Source organism: Peromyscus californicus, unplaced genomic scaffold (assembly GCF_007827085.1).
Source record: "Peromyscus californicus insignis strain IS unplaced genomic scaffold, ASM782708v3 Scaffold_4__1_contigs__length_199733344, whole genome shotgun sequence".
In the NCBI taxonomy this organism is placed as follows: domain Eukaryota; kingdom Metazoa; phylum Chordata; class Mammalia; order Rodentia; family Cricetidae; genus Peromyscus; species Peromyscus californicus.
In genome coordinates, this window is record NW_026294562.1 from 118,204,681 (window position 1) to 118,226,262 (window position 21,582).

General features: G+C 42.2%; 1 long non-coding RNA gene across 1 annotated transcript in view; it reads left to right on the top strand.

Annotated features, from left to right (window-relative positions):
- Positions 1-21,582, top strand: part of LOC128095680 (uncharacterized) — a 46,489-nt gene that overhangs the window by 21,513 nt on the left and 3,394 nt on the right. The window contains exon 2 of the long non-coding RNA XR_008213296.1: positions 19,541-19,855. This is a non-coding gene — a long non-coding RNA (uncharacterized LOC128095680). The remainder of the gene's footprint in view (positions 1-19,540; positions 19,856-21,582) is intronic.

Sequence of the window (21,582 nt, forward strand, 5' to 3'; positions counted from 1 at the left end):
GGTATCAAGCAGTCAGGAAGTCCATGCAGAGGTCAAGGACATCTGTGAGAAACAGAAACACATCTCTATAGTTTAAATACAGGGAGATGGGTTTTATCCACAGCAACTGAATGGGGATTCCGACTTTCATAACTATGTAAAGCTATTTATTCATTCTTTCACTCAAGCGATGTGCTTCCCCCATCTTTCCAGTTTTGAAAGCTGAATGATACCCCTATATCTACTGCCCTACACCCCTTGGCTTGCAGTCCCTTCTCCTGTCTCTGAAGCCAGCGAGGTAGCAACTTGCTCAGGAGGTAGCAACTTGCTTAGGTCTCCATTTGCTTTCCTTAGTCTCCCCTCTACTCATGTAAGTCCACCCAGATCACCCAGGAAAATTTCCCCATTCCAGGCTCCTCCATCTAATCACATCTAGAAAGCCATATTTGCCCAAAAGAAAACTTGTACAGACTCAAGGATAGGACTCGGGTGTTTTGTGGACCATTGTTTAGTCTACCATGGGGAGAAAGAGAAAAGGGTTGGGGAAGTGTAACTTGGCCCCTTACAGTCTCTTCTTCTCTGCCACCACTGGGTTGCAGCTGTGACCTGCCACTGAAGCTGCCTGCAGAGTTCCCAGAGTGGCCTCTGGATTGGCATAAACCCCTGTTATTCCCATTCCCCGTGTTGAGTGCTCCACTTAGGAAAGGACACTTGAGCTGGTTCAGACCAGCCCAGGACACCCGCTGCCCCTGTAAAAAGAGAACTTGTCTTTGCATCAGCTCTCCTGCGGGATAGTGAGGAAGACCAAAGGACTGTAGCCTTTTGTTTGTTTGTAAGCCTCTATTTGATTTTTAAAAATTACGGATGTGTTGGGCTGGGGAGACGGCCTCATCAGTGAAGTCTTTGCCAAGAGGGCATGAGGATTTGAGTTGGATCCCCAGAACCTATTTTAAAAAGCAAGACATGGTTGTTGCATGCTCTTGTAACCCCAGGATTAGAGGTAGAGACAAACAGACCCTTGGGCTGCCACGCCAGCCAACCAGTGGCAGGGCAGCGAGAGACCTTGTCTTAAAGATAAGGTGGACAGTGGATGAAGCATCAGAGATTAATCTCTGGCCTCCAAGGTACACATATATCCACACACACAAGCACCTGCACGAATAGGTGCATACACAATGTATACTCTTGTATTATTTGCGAGTTTTTTAAATTAAAGTAAAAAAAATATGGTTTAAAAGATAGAACTAACAAAAGTAGTGCAACTTCAGGGTACTGAGATTATTGTTAAGAATAGTTTGTGACTTCTTCATTATTATTACTATTATTATTGTTGTTGTTGTTCAAGAAACATATTGGCTCCAAGGAGAATTTTTCCACTGGCTTATCTGAAGACCATCGTTGTGGTTATCCTTGATCCTTTCTGTCCATTGTAGATGTCTAGACAAAAACTCATCTTACTTGTCAGGCTTCGCATGTGGCAAATAGCAAACTTCACAATGCTGAATCGACCAATTCTCTTTCTTTTTTGAAGTTTCCCTCCTGTTAAGGAGTTCCTGTAATTATTTGTGACATATTCTTTGTGGGTCATTTCCTGGCACTAATAATAGATGTGAAATGGCTTCTATTCAGTCCTGATGAGGATGAGCACACCCTCTCTGAACATGTTATTCAGATGTGGCCATGACTTCCTGGGCTGGGGGCCAGGCCCTCCTGCAGGGTATGAGTACTCACAACAGCTAGCTCACCATATATCTCCTGGGGTTCATTTCCTTCTCTTTGAACTTGGCGCTGGGTGACCCAAAGGAAGTTCCTCTCTCTTCGTTGGTCTCCTGAGGAAAAATTGCTTCTCTCTCTCAATTTTTACTCAATTGCCCCTCTCACTCTGGAATGATGGAACTGAGAGCACTGAGCAATCTCTAAGTGTCAACTTTTTTCTTCCCAGGTATCCTAGAGGCCTGGGATAAGGGATGCTCACAGTTGGGCAATCATTCTTCAGTGTCTCATCCACAGAGGAAGCACCTGTTAAAAGCCTTTTAACCTACTTTCATAATGCATCAGAAAAAGTAATTGCAGTTTCAGGGAAGCCGGGACTGAAACCCCTGATTTAAAGAGGTCTTAAAAGCACTTTGGGGTTGGGGCCGGAGAGGTGGCTCAGCAGTTAAGAGCAGTTGTTGCCCCTGTAGAAGCCCTGGGTTTGATTCCCAGGACCCACATGGTGGTTCACAGCCATTTATAAACTCCAGTTCCAGGGGGTCTGACGACATCTTTTAACCTTTGTGGACACCAGACACACATGCAGTACACACATACACATGTAGGTAAAACACTTGCATAAATAAAATGATTAAATTTTGACAATTCACTTAAGAAGTAAAATAAATAAAAAGAATCTCAGGTTATATTTCTCAAGGTGAGGGTGGTGACCACTTGTATTAGAATCATTGTGTTGTGCTTTTAGGAGTCAGCTCTTTGGGCCATACTACCAGCGGCTGCATAGTCAGGGATGACGTTTACGCATCTACCTAGAAGAGGATGCTTAACTACCCTGCAGCTTGAGAGTCACTGTACTCAACTGACTGCCATGTCCACTCCTCAGACTGCCTCAGCATGTAGGTGGTGAATGCTGTGTTTTCTCTTGGGAAGACAGCATGTATTGGACCCATGTCATTGTTGACTCTCATACCACACATAAGATTGTGTGTTCAATGCCACTGACTGTTTAAAGCCAAGGTTTCCTAGAAATAGGATCCTTAAAATGTGAAATAAAAAGTCAGTTGTCCATGTATGATTTGAAAAGGGTTGGAAATAAGCATGTAAGTAATCCTCTCACATATGTTTTAGAAACTAATTTTAAAATAGCATTGCAGTATAGGTGATTAAATAATCAGTGTTACAGAAGCATTCCCAGAGGGCACAGGTAAGCTTACACCAGCTGTCACTCAGCTACAAAGGTTCTGTACTTTCCCACTCTTTCTTTCTTTCTTTCTTTCTTTCTTTCTTTCTTTCTTTCTTTCTTTCTTTCTTTCTTTCTTTTTCTTTCTTTTGTATTCCTATTTGTTGTAGTCTGCATTTAAAGCCATTGTGTGCGTGGTCCTGCAGGCATACATGTTGGTACGTGTGCCAGTGTATACACACATGCATGTGGAGGCTGGATGACATCACATGCCTCCCTGTGTCCCTTTCCACTTTATTCTTTGAGACAGAGTCACTGAACCTGGAGCCTGCAGATTGAGCTAGACTGGCTGGTCAAGGCCCCGGTGCCTGCCCCATGTTGGCGTCACAGGCACGACTGCTGTGCCTGGCTTCTTACGTCAGGGCTGGCAATCTAGACACAGGTCCTTCTGCTTGCATGGCACATACTTTGCAGACTGGGACATCTCCCCAGCCCAGTGATTTTCTGCCCCTTCCTTCTTCCTCCTCCTCTTCCTCCCTCCTCCCTCCTCCTCTTCTTCTAAGATTTATTTATTTTATGTGTAAGGGTGTTTTGCATCTGCTTGCCTGTCTGTGCACCACAGAAGTCAGAAGAAAGTGTCAGACCCCTTGCTACAGACAATTGGGAGCCACATGTGAGTGCTGGAAATAGAACCTGGGAAGAATAGTCAGTGCTGTTAACCATGGAGTCATCTCTCCAGCCCATCATATGCATTCTTAATTATTGTGCTGAAACCAATCTATGGCCATAGTAATTAGGAAGGAGCAATGGTTGACAGCAAAGAGGTCCATGATACTGAGGCATCCTTGGGATGAAGGAATTGTCCTTCATTTTGACTGTGGAGGTATTTCCATGTATGTGAACATTTGACAAAAATTTTCAAATTATACACTTAGAATGAGCACATGTTGTCAAGTATAGATACCGCCTTAGTAGGTGATCTTAAAATAATAACATTTTGATTTACTATAGTAATTTAAAGCAAGTTTTACAAAATTATTTTTAAAAAAATGATTAAAATTAAATAAAAACACCCATTTTGAAAATTGTAATAGATATAACAAAACACCCATGAAAATAGAGAAGAAAAATCCTCACATGCTGGGAGAAGGGAGGTCCAAGAGTCATGATTTCATACAAGCAGTAGAGAGAGAATGAGTAGAATGAGTGTATGAGACTTGGACTTGCTTAATTCATTCGTTAGTTTCATTGTGTTCTACTGTAGCCTTTTCTGGTGATAAATATTTAAATGGTTTGTGAACTTTTTCAAATACATTATAACTTCTCTTTGGTGGTGCAAATAAGGTTTTTTTGAATGAGCATAATTTTTTTAACATAAAATTGAATTATTTCATTGTACAATTATGAAGCAGTAGTAATGTATGATGGACACGGGAACCAGAACTCTCACTATTGTGAGTTAAGGAGCAGAGGAAAGATACCAGAAATATCTGTGGGCAATTAGAATTGGAGACATCATGATGAACTGATATTTAGCTTATAGATATGTACACATGCATACACACACCAGTTGACACACACATAGACATTTGACCCTACGTATTTTTGGGCTTTACAACCATGACTTCAAATAACCATAAATAAAAAAAAATTGAAAACCTCATGTTTATACTGAATATGTACAGACTTTTTTTCCTCATGTCCAAACAATAGAGAATAACATTTGCATAGTATTTACATTGTAATTTAAAGATGATGGACAGAATGAAAGTGGAAGTGCATAGCACACAAACAGTATGCTATTCTAAGGAAGAGATTTGAAGACAACAGGCTTTTGTATCCTCAGAGCTCTGGAATAAACCAACCCTCCACAGGAATTGGTGGACAACTACTTCTTTGTGTTGTCAACTGGAAAGAACTAGAAATAATGACAAGGAGCTTTAAGTACCATTTGGTACTCAGATTTTGGCTTAAAAAAATACTTAATTTTTAGCTGGGTGGTGGTGGTGCACGCCTTTAATCCTAGCACTTGGGAGGCAGAGGCAGGTGAATCTCTGAGTTAAAGGCCAGCCTGGTCTAAAGAATGAGTTTTAGGACAGCCAGGGCTACACAGAGAAACTCTGTCTCAAATAAACTAATATATATATACATATATATGTATATATATATACCAATATATAACTATAACTATATATAATTTTTATCTGTATGTATATGTATGTGTGTATGTATGTGTTCCACATGCATATGGGTATTCAGGGAGGACAGAAGAGGGTGCCGGAACCCCTGTAGCTGGCATTATAGGCAGTTGTAAGCCTCCTACATGGGTGCTGAAATCCAAACACAGGTCCTCTGAAAGAGCATCAAGAAACTCCTACTGCTGAGTCATCTCTCTAGCCCCAGATACCAGTTTTTAAATATATCACTCTCCAAGAGAGAACTGAGGTTCCTTGATGAAATGAATGAATTAGAGACAACAGGAACATACATACAAGATGATCCTGGGAAATAATATTAATAATTGACAAGTAGGATTGCATGAAATTAAAAAGTTTCTGTACAGTAAAGGAAACAGCAGGGTAAAGAGAATGTATCAAATTAGAGGAAACCTTTATAAGCAATTTATCTGACAAGGATTAATATCTAAAATATATAAAGAACTAAATAGATTAAATGCCCCCAAATAATCCAATCAAAAAGTGGGCAAGTGAATTGAACAGATGGTTCTCAAAAACAAAAAGTACAAGTACCTAATAAATATTTCAAAAAAAAGATTATTGAACATCTTTAGCCATCTGGGAAATGCAAACTAAACTCACGCAGACATTCCATCTCACGGTCAGAATGGTTGTCATCAAGACAACAAATGACAAACGCTGCTGTGGGGAGAGAAGACTCTCATTCAGTACTGATGGGTGTGTAAACTGAGGCAGCCACTGTAGAAATCAGTACGGAGGTTTTTTTAAAAAAATAACAGAACTACCATGCAACCCAACTGTACAACTCCTGGGCATATACCCAGATGACTTTAAGTCAGCACACTGTGGAGATGCTCGCACATCCACTTTATTGCTGCACTATTCACCATAGCCAAGATACGGAGCCAGCCTAGATGTCAATCAACACATGAACGGAGAAAGAAAGGTGGTATAGACACAATGGAACTTTGTTCATGTGTCAAAAAAAAATGAAATTATGTCATTCTTGGAAGATGGTTAGAACTGGAGATCATCCTGTTAAGCTAAACAAGGCATACTCAGACAAAATATCACATGCTTTCTATCATATGCATAATTTACATAAAATAAATGGACAAGCAAGTAGAAGGATGACTATTAGGGAAGAGGAAGGAACAAGCACGAGAGGAGATGGGGTCAAGAGAGGACAAGAGGAGCGAGTGTGATCAGATATGTTAGACACATGTATGAAAAATATCATAAAGCATCCCTTGTTTTGTATACTTAATATGCACAATTAAAATGTCTAAAAATAAAGCATAGTCCTGGAGCACCTTGTTGTGTCAGAAATAAGGAAGGACTGAAAAGCTCACATGGATGGAGTATGCCAAGGGGCATGGGAGATAACAGGAAACCAAGGGAGGACACAAAATACAGTAGCACTGGATAGCCCAGCAGGTGAAGTCAGTATTCATGTGTCAGTGCTACTGCAAACAAATGATGCCTTAGGGGAATAGGCGCAAGGAAAACCCTAAGTCTCATCAGGGAAGCGTGCCAAGTCACAGGTACAGCAACTCTGATGCTCAGTGTTATGTGTCACTTTGGAAGGTGTTTCTGGCTCAAGTTAACATTGCAATGTATAGACTTTGAGTAAACTAAACTTTTCTCTAAGGTGTGGGTGGATCCCACTCAGTCAGATGAATCCAGAATGGAAGAAAAAGCCTGACCTTCCTAAGCAAGAGGGGATTATCCAGTTGACTGCCTTTGGACTTCTGCTGGATCATAGGGTCTCTGGGTCATGAGTCTACCAGTTCACTCAGCCTCCAGAACCCCAGAAGTCAGTTCTTTATACTAGATTTCTTTCTGTAAATATAAGTATATGGTCCATTTGGTTCTATTCTTCAGAGAACCCTGACTAATACAGATGTTCTAGTCAGGGAGAGTGAGGAAACCTCTCCACTTAAGTGTGGCAAGACATAATGATTTCCTGGCCCAGTGTACGGAAGGGACAGGGAATGGAAAATAGAACTTTTCAGCAGACAAAAGCAGGATCCAGTGTATCAGCAGCCATCAGTCTCAATGCTATGACTTGATAAAATGCCACAGTAATGTCAGTTACTGCTCCAAACTCCATAGCCAAGAGAAAAGTGTCACACAAGTTCCAGACGATGAATGTTCTACAAAGTGCTTGACTGATCCTGATTAAGTGTTGAGGTTGTTAAAGCCGAGGAAGGTCTAAGAGTCTCACACAGCCATGAGGACCTTAAAGAGACAGGTAAGTGGGAGTCTCCAAGGAGAAACTCTAGAGACTGAGGGCTCTAAGGAGACAGAGCAGTGGCTGTAGAATGGGATTGTGGAGGAGAAATAGGACACTGGCTAAAAGTTAAGAACATCTCAGTAAATTGCTAGCTTTGGCTAATAATATTAGATCAACCTTGGTTCATGGGTTGTAGCAAAGGTTATAGCTCTATTACCCTAAAGCACTGGTAACTGTATGTGGTGTGTACAGGGGCCCTCTAAACCTTCTACTTTCCCAACTTTCCTTAAAATCTTTATAAAAAATTCATGGAAAGAAAGGAAAGAGCTGGGAGATGGCTCAGTCAATAAAATTCTTGCACAAGCACGAGGATCTGAGTTTGGATCGCCAACACACATGCTAAAAGCTGGGCACGTCTGTGACCCAAGTGTCAGAGGAGGTGGAGATGGGTGGATCCCTGGAGTTTGATGGCCAGCTAGGCTAGGAGAATCAGTGAGCTCCAGGTCAGTGAGGGGCCCTGTCTTGAAAAATAAGAGGAGGCACTGTTCACAGCAGACTGTCTGGTATTCTGTGTCTTACAGTCTTTCTGTCCTCTCCTCCTCGATGTCTCATGATCCACAGATTCAGGAGCTATGATGTAGATGTATCTTTTGAGGTTGGGATCCCCACCATCCCTTGATCTCTGCACTGTGTCCAGTTGTGGTTTTCTGTGATGGTCTCCATTTGCTGTAAAGAGGGGCTTCTGAAGGGCAGTAGCTACACTTACCTGTGGGTATAAGGGCAAGATTTAGAATGTAGCAAGAAGTTATGCTGGTCTAGCAAAGTGGGTGTAGTAGATTCTTTTCTAAGGTCCATGACCTCATTAACTGTGGGAAGTTGGCTAATTTTCCAGTACCAGGCATGATTTCCTTCCTGTTGAGTGTGCCTTAAGTCTAATCAGACAGCTGCTGATTACCACCAACATGTGAGTTTTGGTACCTTTACAAATATCTTGCCAAGATGGTCATTGTCATGGTTCATAGACATAGCAGACGGGTAAGACTGCTTGGTCACCTCCTTCTCTTTATAGCTTGCATAGTATTTTCTGGAATGGAGACCATGGAAACTGGATTGCAGGAAGGAGACTTTTAGGTTAGATCTAGCTCGAATCATAGGAATCCTGTGTCCTAAATGTGTGGTGTCTTCAGCAGTCCGGGCCCTCCTAGAAATAGCTGCATAAATAAGACAGAACAATGAAAATATCAGTAGACATGCTAATGTGGAAGAGGGAAATTTTCCCAGAGTCCTACCCCTAAACAAAGAACTATAGACAACTAATGACTTCTAGGAGAAAGAGAATTAGCCTCTCCCAGGAATGAACCTTCTTATTGGTTGTTAAATGCAGAATGGACATACAACCAACCAAAAAATGGACTCATCAGGTTATATTTATATATTCATGCATACATGCATATATATGAAACATATGCATGTATATTCGCACGTATATTATACATATGCACATACATATGTTTCATATATATGAAACAACATATATATGCATATGTGTTTCAATATATAAATGAAATAACAATGATGAAAGAAAAAGAGGCTATGGACTTGAGAGTCGGGGAGGATGAAAGCAGTTGGAGGTAGGGTACCTAGAAGAGGATGAAGGGAGAAAGAAGAGAGGGGATTGTAATGTTTTATTTCCATGAAAAATATACTATTTTTTAAAAAAAAGGAAAAAAAATAAGAGATGTCAACTGAGGAAGATGCCTAGTGTTGAACTCTAACTTATACATGAACATGCATAGTTGTATACATGTACCTGCACACACATGTGCACACACACGACCACACACAACCATGCACACACCACAGACACAAAAATAAAGGAAGTGGAGGAGACTGAAATCAGTGAGGCACATTTTCAGTTCTATCCCTCACACACTCTTCAGGGGCCTGAGCAAAAGCAAGGGTAAATATTGTGTCTGGGAAAACAAGGAGTCACCGCATTTCTGGAGAAATATACTAGTGGGTACCACAAGAAGACATTGACGTGCAGTATACTGAGGCAAGTACTGCCATTTAAAAGTTAATTTAACTGTAGAAATGAATCAAACGATAATTGCTTATTCATTCATTGTTTTAGCCTGGGCAATGTCTAACAGGCCCATCCAAGCACTACTGGGTTTTATAGAAAAGGACTTTGATTTGGTTTACTATTTTCCATCAATCAAGTCCAAGAATCAGAAATTACACATTAACTTACAGGCTCTTGTCTGTACAAAACATGAGCTAGCCCTATTTCTAATGCAAGAAATGAATTTTAGTATTTGTTTCCTAATAGATGATAGAATCCCTGTACCTCTAATTTTTGTTTACATTTTTCTGTGAATGCTGCTGTTTTCCTTGTTCATAGTCAGATGACTCATGGGCACATTGCCCCTCCTTTATATTTACATGAAAGTAATGTTTTAAAGTTTTTGGAAAATCCCCTTTGAACACTATCATGGTTTTTTTAGCTGTTGTTTTGTGCGGTGCCTATACCACCAGTTGGCCGCAGAAACTTGATTATGTGTGACACAGCATGTGTGAGAAAGTCCTACTGCTTCCCATTTCTATTTATCAAAGCAGAGTACTCTGTCAATTCTATTTTTTTTTTTTTGAAACAGTCAATCAGTGTAGCTCAGGCTGTTCTTGAATTCACAATCCTTTTGTCTCAGCCTCCTGGGAGGATTACAGGCATGTGCTGGCATGCCTATCCAACTTGTAAACTCTATTGTAAACTAAAAACTCTGATGTGTTAAGAATATAACCAACTCCATTCAACTGCAATGTGTACCTGGATGCTAATCCATTCACTGTTTTTCTTCCTAAAAAGCTGCACATCACAAAAAATAGAATACCCAACCTTCATTTCTTGTTTACAAAATCTGTAGAAAGAAAGTTTAAGTCTAATCAAACGATGCCTACAGAGAATACATATTTTTAGCAAACTTCACCAAGAAATTGGCAGCAAGGGTACAATTCTGCTTCTTCCTGTGGGGCCATGCTGGCTGCCAAGGGAAAAGGTTTCTAAGACAAAGGAAGAGTCTTAAAAAAGATTTTAAGACAGCACCAACACTAACGTGGAAACATGTTCTTAAGACTGGTTCTGTCCTCTGACAATTTTAGGATGAGGCCCCTGAGTTGAAAACAGGAAGTGTCCAGTGTCGTAACATTCCAAAAAGAACTGCCCAGGAGCTGATGAGAGATGGATGCACTTACCAGGAATACACCAGTTTCCTGTGAGCCTCAGTGTGTTTAAGAGCAAGAGGCAGACAGCAAAGGGAGCTCATGGTTGATGGTTGAGCTCAACTGTCAGCTGGGAGAGGGCTGTTGGGGATGCCTGTTGGGGGTTGTCTTGATTAGGCTAATTGAGGTAGGAAGACGTACCAGTCACTGGGATGGGTTCTAGACTATACCCAAAAAGGAGAATTAGTATTCACTCTTCTCTTCCTCCTGACTGTGGATGTGATGTGACCAGCCACTTCAAGTTCAGGTTGCCTTGACTTCCCTGCCACGATAGACTGTACTTCAAACCTGAGCCAGAATAAGCCCTTTCTTACTTAAGTCGCCATTGTCAAAGCATTTTATCACAGCAGCAAGAAAAGCAGCTAAGACAGAGCCTTTGGAGTTGAGGTTGAGGACATCCTCTGTTTCTGTCTCCGTCTCTCTCCTTTTCAGGGCTGGGGAGGAACTCAAGGCCTGGTACATACTAGGCAAGTGCTCCACCACTGAGATCCATGCCACCATGTCTTAGTCTCCCTCAGTTCCCAGACGGTACGAGAAGCACTCTACAAGCCATTCCCAGAGATGTTGATACTCTGTGGTGGTATTGTGTTCCCCAAAATATTGTACCCTAATAAACTTATCTGGGGTCAGAGACAGAACAGCCACTAGATACAAAGGCTAGAAAGTGGTGGCATTCACGCCTTTAATCCTAGCACTCCAGAGGTAGAAATCCCTCTGGATCTCTGTGAGTTCAAGGCCACATTGGAAACGGCCAGGCATGGTGACACACAGCTTTAATTCCAGAAAGCGAGCCTTTAATCCCAGGGAGTGGTGATAGAAAGCAGAAAGGTATATAAGGCGTGAGGACCAGAAACTAGAAGCATTTGGCTGGTTAAGCTTTCAGGCTTTGGAGCAGCACAGTTCAGCTGAGAGCCATTTGGATATGAGGACACAGAGGCTTCCAGTCTGAGGAAACAAGATCAGCTGAGAAGTTGGTGAGGTGAGGTTAGCTGTGGCTTGTTCTGTCTCTCTGATCTTCCAGTGTTCACCCCAATACCTGGCCCAGGTTTGATTTTATTATAAGACCATCTAAGATTTCTGCTACAATACTCCATAATGTCTTTGAAGGGGGGGAGAGCATGTGCATGTCAGGCCCTGCTGTACATCTGCAAGGACGTGCACTGCTTCTCTCTGCCCTGTGTACACAGTGAAGGAAGGCAGAGAGAGGAGAGGTGGCAGAGAAGGCGGGCTGCAGGGGATGTTCCCTACAGCTGGGGATGGCGCAGGAAGGGCAGATGACTTGACTTTCAACACTTGATACCATGGGAAGGGGCTTGGTGGGTTTTGTTTATATGTTGTTTTTAAAGTAAGAGCCCTGTAGGCCAGATAGAAGCAGCTGGAGGCTGAGCAGAGAACACACAGACAAGACCATCTCTCTGGTCAGGAGCTGGAGACAGCCTTACTAAAGGGTTAAGCGGGACTTGCTGTCAGGGTTGGCTTTTCAACTGTGTAATAAATATCTGAGGGGAAACATTTCAAGAAGTGGAAAAGTTTACGTTGGCTCATAGTTTTCTGGGTTCCTGCCTGTGGACATTTGGACATTTGTTGCATCCGGGGCCCATGAGTCAGGTCAAGTAAGAAACAACCACCTGGAGCACGGGTGCAGCAAAACGGCTTACCTCAGGGCAGCCAGGAAGTGGAGAGTGAGACATTACGGGAGTGGAAACAATGTATAAAAATGTATCTTCTCGGGTCAAGACCCCTGTGACCTATTTCCTCCAGTTAGGCCCCCACCTCCGAATGATGTCATCCTGTTAGGAGGCTAAGGATGAGACCACTGATTAGATCATGGCTGTCATGATCCAATCACTTTTCCATCTACCAGCTGAGGACCAAGCCTTCAACACACCAGCCTTTCAGGGGACACAGAGCCTACAAAAATACCAGTTAAATAAACACACTATTGGCCTTCTTTTCTAACCTGTTCTCCCTGCCCGAAGGTGGAAGCAGAAGTGGTGCTGAGGGACAGAGGGACCATACTCCTGTCCCTGGTCTGATGTCTACCTGGCTTTGGGAAGCAGATGGGTGAGTGAAATTTAAAACAAACCAGACTGAAATGAGTTTTAAAATATCACTTTAATTCTCAGAAGTGACTGAAAAGCTGTGCGATTTGTCCAAAGTGTCCATTAAGTACCGGGAGGGCAAGATACAGGCAATCAAGTTTGAGAGTAGAAGACCAGAGAATGCAGAAAACAGTTTCATGGGTGCCTTATGCAGTTCAGATGGCTCCACAAATTCAGTGATGGCCACCTAGAAGTGCATTTCAGAAAATGCTCGCCATCCTGATTAGTGTGGTTTATTTACCCGAGGATCAACCTTTTAATGTCAAGGGTGTGATAACCGACATGCCAAGAGTCAGTTTCCCAGCAAGCAACGTGGTCATTGAGACTTTATTTTCCCCAAATAAATTCTTCACTTTCCTCCTCGAAGAGAATGTCATACTGACTGCATTTTAAAACCTAGTCTATGTATCATGCACAGCTGTGAAGAAACTATTTCTAGATTCACAGGCCTCTAATAATATTATAAAACATCCATGTGCTAAGTGCTGCCTGTGTGCCTTCTCCCTATGGAGTCAATGACTATTAAAATTAAAAGCCTATGGTGGTGTTCCACATGGGGGAACTCCCTCTACACTATACTATGATGCAGAATCACCATGTTACCAGGGCCATGAGAACAGCAATCGTTAATGCTAGATGAACTTTTCCTTATTCCAGAAGTTAGTTTGTATTCATATGAATTTAAGAAAAGTAAAAATCTCCATTCTAGCATATTCTGTAGCCACACCTTCCCTTATTACTCTTCAGTGGTCATCTTACTGGAGACTGTGGCTCCCCTGTTTCTCCACTCCCAGGGGTGGGGGGAGTTTATATTCTCCTATACACACTCATTGTTTTACTCTATGGGTAAACTTTTACTCATGTCTATGATGATATTCTTCACGATAGACATGAATTATAATTGTGCTTGTATAATGTCCCCAACTAAATTAGAAGGCAAGAGAGTAACTTAAGTTTTGATTATGAAGTAGCACCACATGTATTGGGGGCTCACACACTGGATGCTAATTGATGGGCTTCGGGGGAAAAATTGGATCCTGTGGTCTCTGAGCCAGCAAACGAATCCCATGATGGATTTGTAATGTGATGACATTAGGCAGGGGAGTAGAAAGTAAGTGGGACCTTGTTGAAGGCAGTAGATCATGGTGGACTGACTACATCTTGCCCTGGCCCTTCCTGCATCCTCTCCCTCTATCATCTTCCAAGAGGCGAGTATCGCATATGTTCCGGCACACACGGTGCTCTGCTCACGATGGTCCAGAATCAACAGAGTCAAGGACTATGGAGTGAAAACCCCAAAACCATGAGTTATTTTCCTTCCTCCTCTAAATTGTTTCACAGGAATGCTCAAGAGGATCCAATATTGTTCAGACTCCATTTCATTGATGACCTCTGGGCTGATCTAGACTGCTTTAGGGTAATTGCCCGGGACAGAAAGGAATGTGGAACACTCATTTTCAGAAGGAAAGCCTGACCTCATGTTCTAATGACAGTCCATGGGTGGCCAGTATAGTCAAGTAGACCCCCAACCCTTTGGGAAGCACCAATCCAAGGGCCTCCTTCTCCTTACTGAAGTGGAGCCCACTCCCATAGCCAGCTTGCAGAACCTCTAACTCACAGCTGTTGCCGAAGACTTTTGAGGACCCAGTCCTACCTCAAACATCTCTGTGTGTTGAGTACTGCTCTTCAGACTCTGTGCCAAGCACCTTTATGGGCATTGTGCCATCTGCAAATTATAATAACCCTATAGGGTATTGACCATGAAGCCCAGTTCATAAACAAGAAAATGGATAAGACAACATATAGCTTCTTTAAGATCATGCATGTAAGAGATCAGTATGAGCTCAGGACCCCCAAGACCAAGTTCTCAGCACAAAGATTTATTTGCCCCAGAGGGACAGAGGTCAGGGAACAGAGACAAAGGACCAGGGAGAAGGGGGAGGGAACAAGAGAAAGGGGGCAGGGGTATTTGTCCAGGAGGGACAAAGGACTGTCTCTGGATGGACAGGAGACACATGTGGTCAGAGCAAATGGTGGTTTATAAGATAAAGGGGGGAAACCATGTGTTAGGATGAGGTGTTTAATTTTAATTGAGCGTGTTAATTAGGTGAACCAAGGGGGCTTCTGATTGCTGGACTTCAATACTTTGACAGCTGGATTTTGGTAGTCAGCTTCAGGAGGAAGAAGTGGCCAAATAAGAGAATAGATCTTGGTGACTAGCTTTAGGAATATAATCTAACATTTTTTTTAGCAAGGTAGAGGGAATGGGGGAGAAGGGCAAGGTCTGCCAGAGTCATGCTCACTGGACTCAAGGTGGCCAGAGTCCCTTCAATGTGTTTATAAGTGATGGAGCTATTACTTGAGCCAAACAAACTGAAATATTTGCAGAACACACACCCTGAAATGTAAAAGCTTTAGTTATTTTCCACTGTCCTTCTAACACTTGAACTTAGTCTAATGTAAGCATGAGTGTACTCTGTGTAAACGAAGCTGTGGCCATCTGTGTCTTCTCAATGTGGATAACGCGTGTTCATTTTTCCCTAGCTCTTACACAGGTGACCAGCAATGCTATTTGGTACTGAATTAGAATGTGTATTTGCACACATGGTCTTAGTCTTGTGCTTCATTTTGCTTCTATGGACATGGCTGGCTAAGACTTCTAACTTATGATTTATATGTAAGGTCTTTTACCACACACCTAGTCATTTATGCAGAACTAAAGCCTGGCTGCAAATTAACATCAAACCTCCAGATGGCACCAGAGAACTGAGGGAAAAAGACAACAACAAAAAACCAGAATGACATTTTCAATGAGCCTTTGTCCTGTTTCTAAGAGGCAGGCAGGCTGTGGAAAACAGCCCCTTGTCACCCAGTCATTCTTCAAGGAAGGGGGCTGTCTAATGACACACTTTGCAAATGTCCAGTTGCTGTTAGAGACACTTGATTGTGGAATTTTGCGAAGCAAACACACGGGCATTGCGTTTCTTTCTGCACGGCACCTTGAGAGTCAAGAGGGTGGTCCTTCAGGCTGTCTCACGGACAAAGTGCTGGAAGATAGATGTGCTACCGCAGAACCCACCGTTAAAGCTTTTGTTGCAGTACAATCAGATACACAAAGATACCTGAAGGAAAACAGGGAACTGAAGAGGCTACGCTGTCCTTGGCATTCTCATTTACACTAGCAAGTCCTGGGAGGGCCTCTCATGAAGCCCAAAGAAACAAAGAAACAAACAACAAACCGTTCTGACAACTGATAGTAGTGGTCCAACTGCCTGCAAAGAGTTGGAGAGATGAGCCCCCAAATACAAGGGGAATTCATCACATCGTAATATAATCAGAGATGTAACATCCTCAAAACAAAGGAACGAGAAGCAGTGGTCCAGCTGGCAGGGTGGATACGGTCGTAACTGACAGCCATTACTCGGCTTAGTTGGTTCAGCCAGTTATTGGTTTATCTTTTAAACAAAAGATGTAAGGAAGCTTCTCACCCGAGCATTGCTAGCGTACCTCAGCACAGCCCGGGGCACAACCCAATACCCCCACCCACAACAGCAACACTGCTAATCCATAAATCACGGTTTAGCACTGGAACACAGAGACACCAGATGCGCCAGAGTCCAGGGTGCAGGTAGGCAGCCCAAATGCTGTTTTCCTGGATAGTCTCATATCCTTTCTCCATGCAACTCTGAGTAAAATGCCACGCCCCTGGGCGAGATCTTCCCCCACCCTCCTCTCTAAAATGATTTCCCCTCACACATTCTCACATCTCCTACTTTTCCCCATTTAGTGCTTATCAAAATAAAATCACTTCCTTTTATACTCCTTTGTCTGCCTCTCCTGCCTGCAGCTATTGTTGAAGCAGGCAGGCCCCTCCTGGGTCAGCCTCCTCCTGCATCTCCACCTGTGAGTAGAGCGTGTGGCATGTTGTAAAAGCCTCGATAAAATGGAACAAATGACTGAATGACGACAGATAGGCTGGCCCGTCTCTCTGTTTTCTTCTGGTTATGAAATTAGATTCAAAACGTAAGATTCAGGATCAAAGCTATTATGAGAGAATATTAAATCAATATAAATAACCAAAATGTGCCTTAAGAAAAAACAAGAAAAGATTATAGAGAACGGAAAAAGATAATCATGCCTACAGTGTTTAAAAACAGATGATGAAAATGAGATCTCGGAAGCATGGGGGTCCTGCTGCAAATGTTCACTCACCAGCACACATGATTTCTGTGAGAACAGGCGGACAGGATGAACTGGGAGCAGCTGGGTGGGTGTGTCTGCTGTTTTATCTGGAGGGGCACAACTGCATGGATTCAGAAGGATTCTCTATCCTGGTGAGTGTATTACAAATGATTTCTGGTGAGTGACTATGTGTGCTCAGAAAGTCTATCTGTACCTCTGGAGGCTTTCTCAAAACCCCAAGACTAGCTTGAGTTCCTCTTATTCCAACAGACTACACTTGCCATTGAGTGGCGAATAGCAGGTTACCTAACCTCTTTCTCTTCCTTTGGAACTTGAGCATTTTAAAGGCCTAGACTGTGGGCTTCCATCTATGGCTGTCTTCTCAAGTAGAGCCTGCTGAGTAGAAAAAGCAATTGGCTAAATAGTTGTTCAACAAACAGATACATCAAATACTTATGTACATCTTTTTCCTGTTTCATCATGCATGACCTTATCTTGTCCACACTAGGTTTTGCTCCACTTTATGGATGAAAGCCTGAGGCTTTATGAAAGCACAGGAGTCTGGCGCCCTCTTCTGGCTTCCCAGGTACCAGCACTCACACACACACACACACACACACACACACACACACACACATACACACACACACACCCACACACACACACACACACACACACACACACACACACGTTTGAAAAATAAAAAAGGAATCTTAATAACACAGTTCTATCATTAAGCAAGAATTAGGCAATAATATTTATACTAGTTACTTTTCTCATGGCTATGACAAAACACCCAATAAAAGCAACTTAAGAAAGGGAGAATTTATCTTGGCTGAGTTCGAGGCTACAGTCCATGGCAGTAGAAGTATGTAACATTTCATCTGCAGTCAGGAAACAGAGAGGTGAACGCAACTCATTTTCTCCTTTATATTCATTTTGGGATGCTGGCCTATAGGATGATGCTCCCCACATTCTGAGTGGGTCTTCCCTTGCCACTTAAATCTCACAGACATAGCCAGAGCTAGGATATTCCAAAAGTAGTCAGGCTGATGGTGAAGATTAACAGCCACAGCATCTATAACTAGGCCCATTTTTAAGTGAGATTCCATTGTGAGGTGTGGACCATGAAGGAAAAAGGAAGTCTTTGGCCAAGAAATGCCTTGAAGCAAATCCCCATTGAATCAAGTTCAAAACGGTGCACGTTAAACCTGGAGGCTCTTTTTTGGTTCATGCCAGACCAGTTCTGAATAATGCAGAGAATACATTTTGATCAAAGACGACCAACTAACTTGTTGGACATGTTGAATTTGGCATCGTTTGGAAACATCTCTTTCCTCCCCTTCTACAAACTGTCTTTAAACCATTTAGTCATGTTGTCTTTTCCATCATTTAATGGGACCGCGGGCAGCTTCCCAGCTTCCTATTCACTTTCAACCCCAAGAGTAGCCTCCTTTCAGCCTATGCGAAGCCTGTCACAGTGATTGTGTATTATTGTAAATTCAAGAACAGTATTGTGAATGCCTTTAAGAGAAATGTCCACATCTCTCAGAGATGCTAAATGAGGCATATTTTGATATTTGCTCTGAAATATTCCAAAACACAAAAGGAAGATGACACACAGGATACAATCAGGAGGTGTGGGTAATTGTTAGAGCTGAGGTATGGGGACTTTGGGGTGAATTTCACTCTTCTTTCTTACTTTTGTACATATTTAAGAATGAAATGTTTAAAATATTTTGTAAAAGTCTCATCTAATTTGAACATAAAAGGGGACTTCTTTATCTCTTTATGGCCGTCCTCCCACCTCCCCAGAGCTCACACCCCTGACCTGGACTCTGTGAGGGCAGAAGGGCTATGGTCAATCTCTTCAGTGTTAGCACGGATGGCTTTTTATTTCTGCTTCTCATCCTCCCATTTCTCCTCTGCTGACGACTCTCATATTTCTTGTTCTTTGGAGGAGGGGAGGGGGGAGCAGTTGGGAGAGGAGGAAAGGCAGAGGAGAAAGTCCTATCTGACTGGCCTTATCTTGTTCTATCTGGATGCCACATAATTAACTGGTTCTATTTGGATGCCACATACCCCTGGTGTGGTGGGTTTGCAGGAAGGTCCTTTACAGGCTTCTCAAAAGACTTTTGTGGACATCTGATCATTGTCACCAGCTTCACTGTGACTTGGCTACAGTGGTCCATGTACTTCCTGCCTACTGCAGTCTGGGGAGGAACTGGTTATTTTAAACTGTCATTTTGACACATCCTAGATGGGAAGAGAGTCTTAGTGAGGAAATATCTAGATCAGGATGGCCCGTGGGCATATCTGTGGGGTTTGTGGAGTGTTAATTGATGTACGAAGACCCAGTCCACTGTGGGTGGTGCCATTGCCTAGGCTGAGCCCTGAATTGTGTAAAAGTGACAAAAACTAGCTAGCATGCAATAGGACAACCATTCAAAGCAAAGTTTCTTTTTTCCTTCCTCTTTGCTCTTGACTGTGGATATGCTGTGACTAGATGCTTGAGTTCCTACCTTGACTTTCCGCAAGTGATGGACTTCCTCTTAGAATTAATTGTAAGCCAAATAAACCTTTCTCTCCACTATGTTGCCTGTTGTCAGGGTATTTGTAAGAACCGGAACAGAGTGATTATGCTCTCCAAATTCATATGTTCCCACCACAGAAAGTGATGGTAATACGAAACAGGGCCTCTGAGGAGCAATTGGGCCACGATAGAGGACTTCATGAATGGCACTGTTGCTCTGAGAGAAGAGGCTCCAGAGATCTGCCGGGCCCCTCTGTCATGCAAGGATGCAACACGGCAATACCATGTGTCTGGACTGAAGCTCTAAATTTGACAGCACTTTGACCTCAAATGTCCTGCATTGTGCAACTATGAGGAATAATTGTTTACTGTTCATGACCCACACAGTTTCTGTGAGTTTTGTGAGTGTGGCTTGAATGAACTCTTCCTGACTATCAACTTGAATTCTGCTAGGTGAGCATTTGGCTGTACCATAACTTCTTTACTCACCCTCAGTATTATAATTGTTTGCTTTTATTATTTTTGAGTTTGTAATTTAATTATGTTTCTCCCTTCCCCTTCCTTCCTCCCAACTCTCTCATATACCCTCCCCACTCTCCTTCAATTGCATGGCCCCTTTCATTCATTGCTATTGCATGCATATATGTATCTGTATAGATTTACGGATTGCTAAATTCAGTCCTTATAATGCTACTTGTATGCATGTTTCCAGGGCTGATGATTTGGCACTGGACAGCAGCTATGAGCTGAACAAGGACGAAACCAGCAAATGTGCCACACTTGACAGGGAAAAGCCCACAAAGTCTCCACCTAAACAAAAACTACCGGCAATTGAGTAAATCTGGGAGCAGGAGAGGTGGCCCTCCTCAGGGAAGGGCACACCTAATAATTGTTTGCTTTTTAATTAAACAAAATAACATGAGGGGAGTCTCAGGAACACAGAACGAATAAGCTCCTAAAAGAACAGAGAGTTTATGCTTCTTCCAACAGTAAATAAGGGGTGGGAGAAGGAGACTGTATATTCAATTACCTAAAAGAATGAAGAGAGAGAGAGAGAGAGAGAGAGAGAGAGAGAGAGAGAGAGAGAGAGAGAGAGAGAGAGAATAAACCGATTAAGGTAAATAAAATGCAAGCAAATAATAACAGGAGAAGGTGAAAGATTGAAACACATCGATAAAAAGGCACAAGTCCTGCCATGAGATGGAAAAGAAGTCCAGTTCAGTTAATATGCTAGCAGAGCAAAGACAGACGAAAAACAGTATCAACACTCAAAATCAAAAGTGAGGTGAGATACAACCAGGCAAACACTGACCAAAGAACTCCAGAATCTCCATATTAACATCAAGTGAAAGGGTTTTTGACATAAAAGTATCAAAGAGTGTAGAAAATTGCTAAGTAACAATAAGCCTTGAACTTCACTAAAGAGAAATGATTCTAAACATAATCACTTAGAGTTGTGTCAAGATTTATAAGACAAAAATAAGCTAATTGTAAGAAAATATAATGGAACTATCATATTTTAGAAAATGTCACCAGTCATAGCAGTAGTTATAGGCAAAGTGGATTTACCCCACCCCACCTCCCCCCAATGGCCCTTATCACAGACTGGAAACTTTGGTAAGACAGCTGATGTTTAGTGCCCCTTTATGGAACCAACATCTAATAACCAAAGAACCTATTTTCTCTCAAACACATGGATGGTTACAAAATTTTGAAAATTTTAAGCCACAAGGAAAGACTTAACACATTTAAAATAATTAAAAATAATTATTTTCGTACAGGCGTCCAATCTCACCATAGTGCAATTAAATCCTGAAAGCTACAACATAAGGATAATGAAAACTGCAGCATGTGCTTAGACGTGTAAAAACTCCGGAATCAAATACACATAAATGGAAAAGTTTAAAAACTAGCACTAAATGATAATAAACACACTACACATTACAATATGATTTACCCCTGCAAGATTGTAAAGAAAATAATAAACAGATTGGGGATGATTTGGGCATTTCTTATAGACACATTCTTAAGGTCTTGATGCCACCCATGGAGTGTATTTTATTATGAATTAATGCACACCAGGTCTGATTTGTATCACATCACCGATCTCTAATTTTGGCATCTTCAATTTTAAATCATGGTCTCAATCTTGCCCCCCCCCACACACACAAATACATATG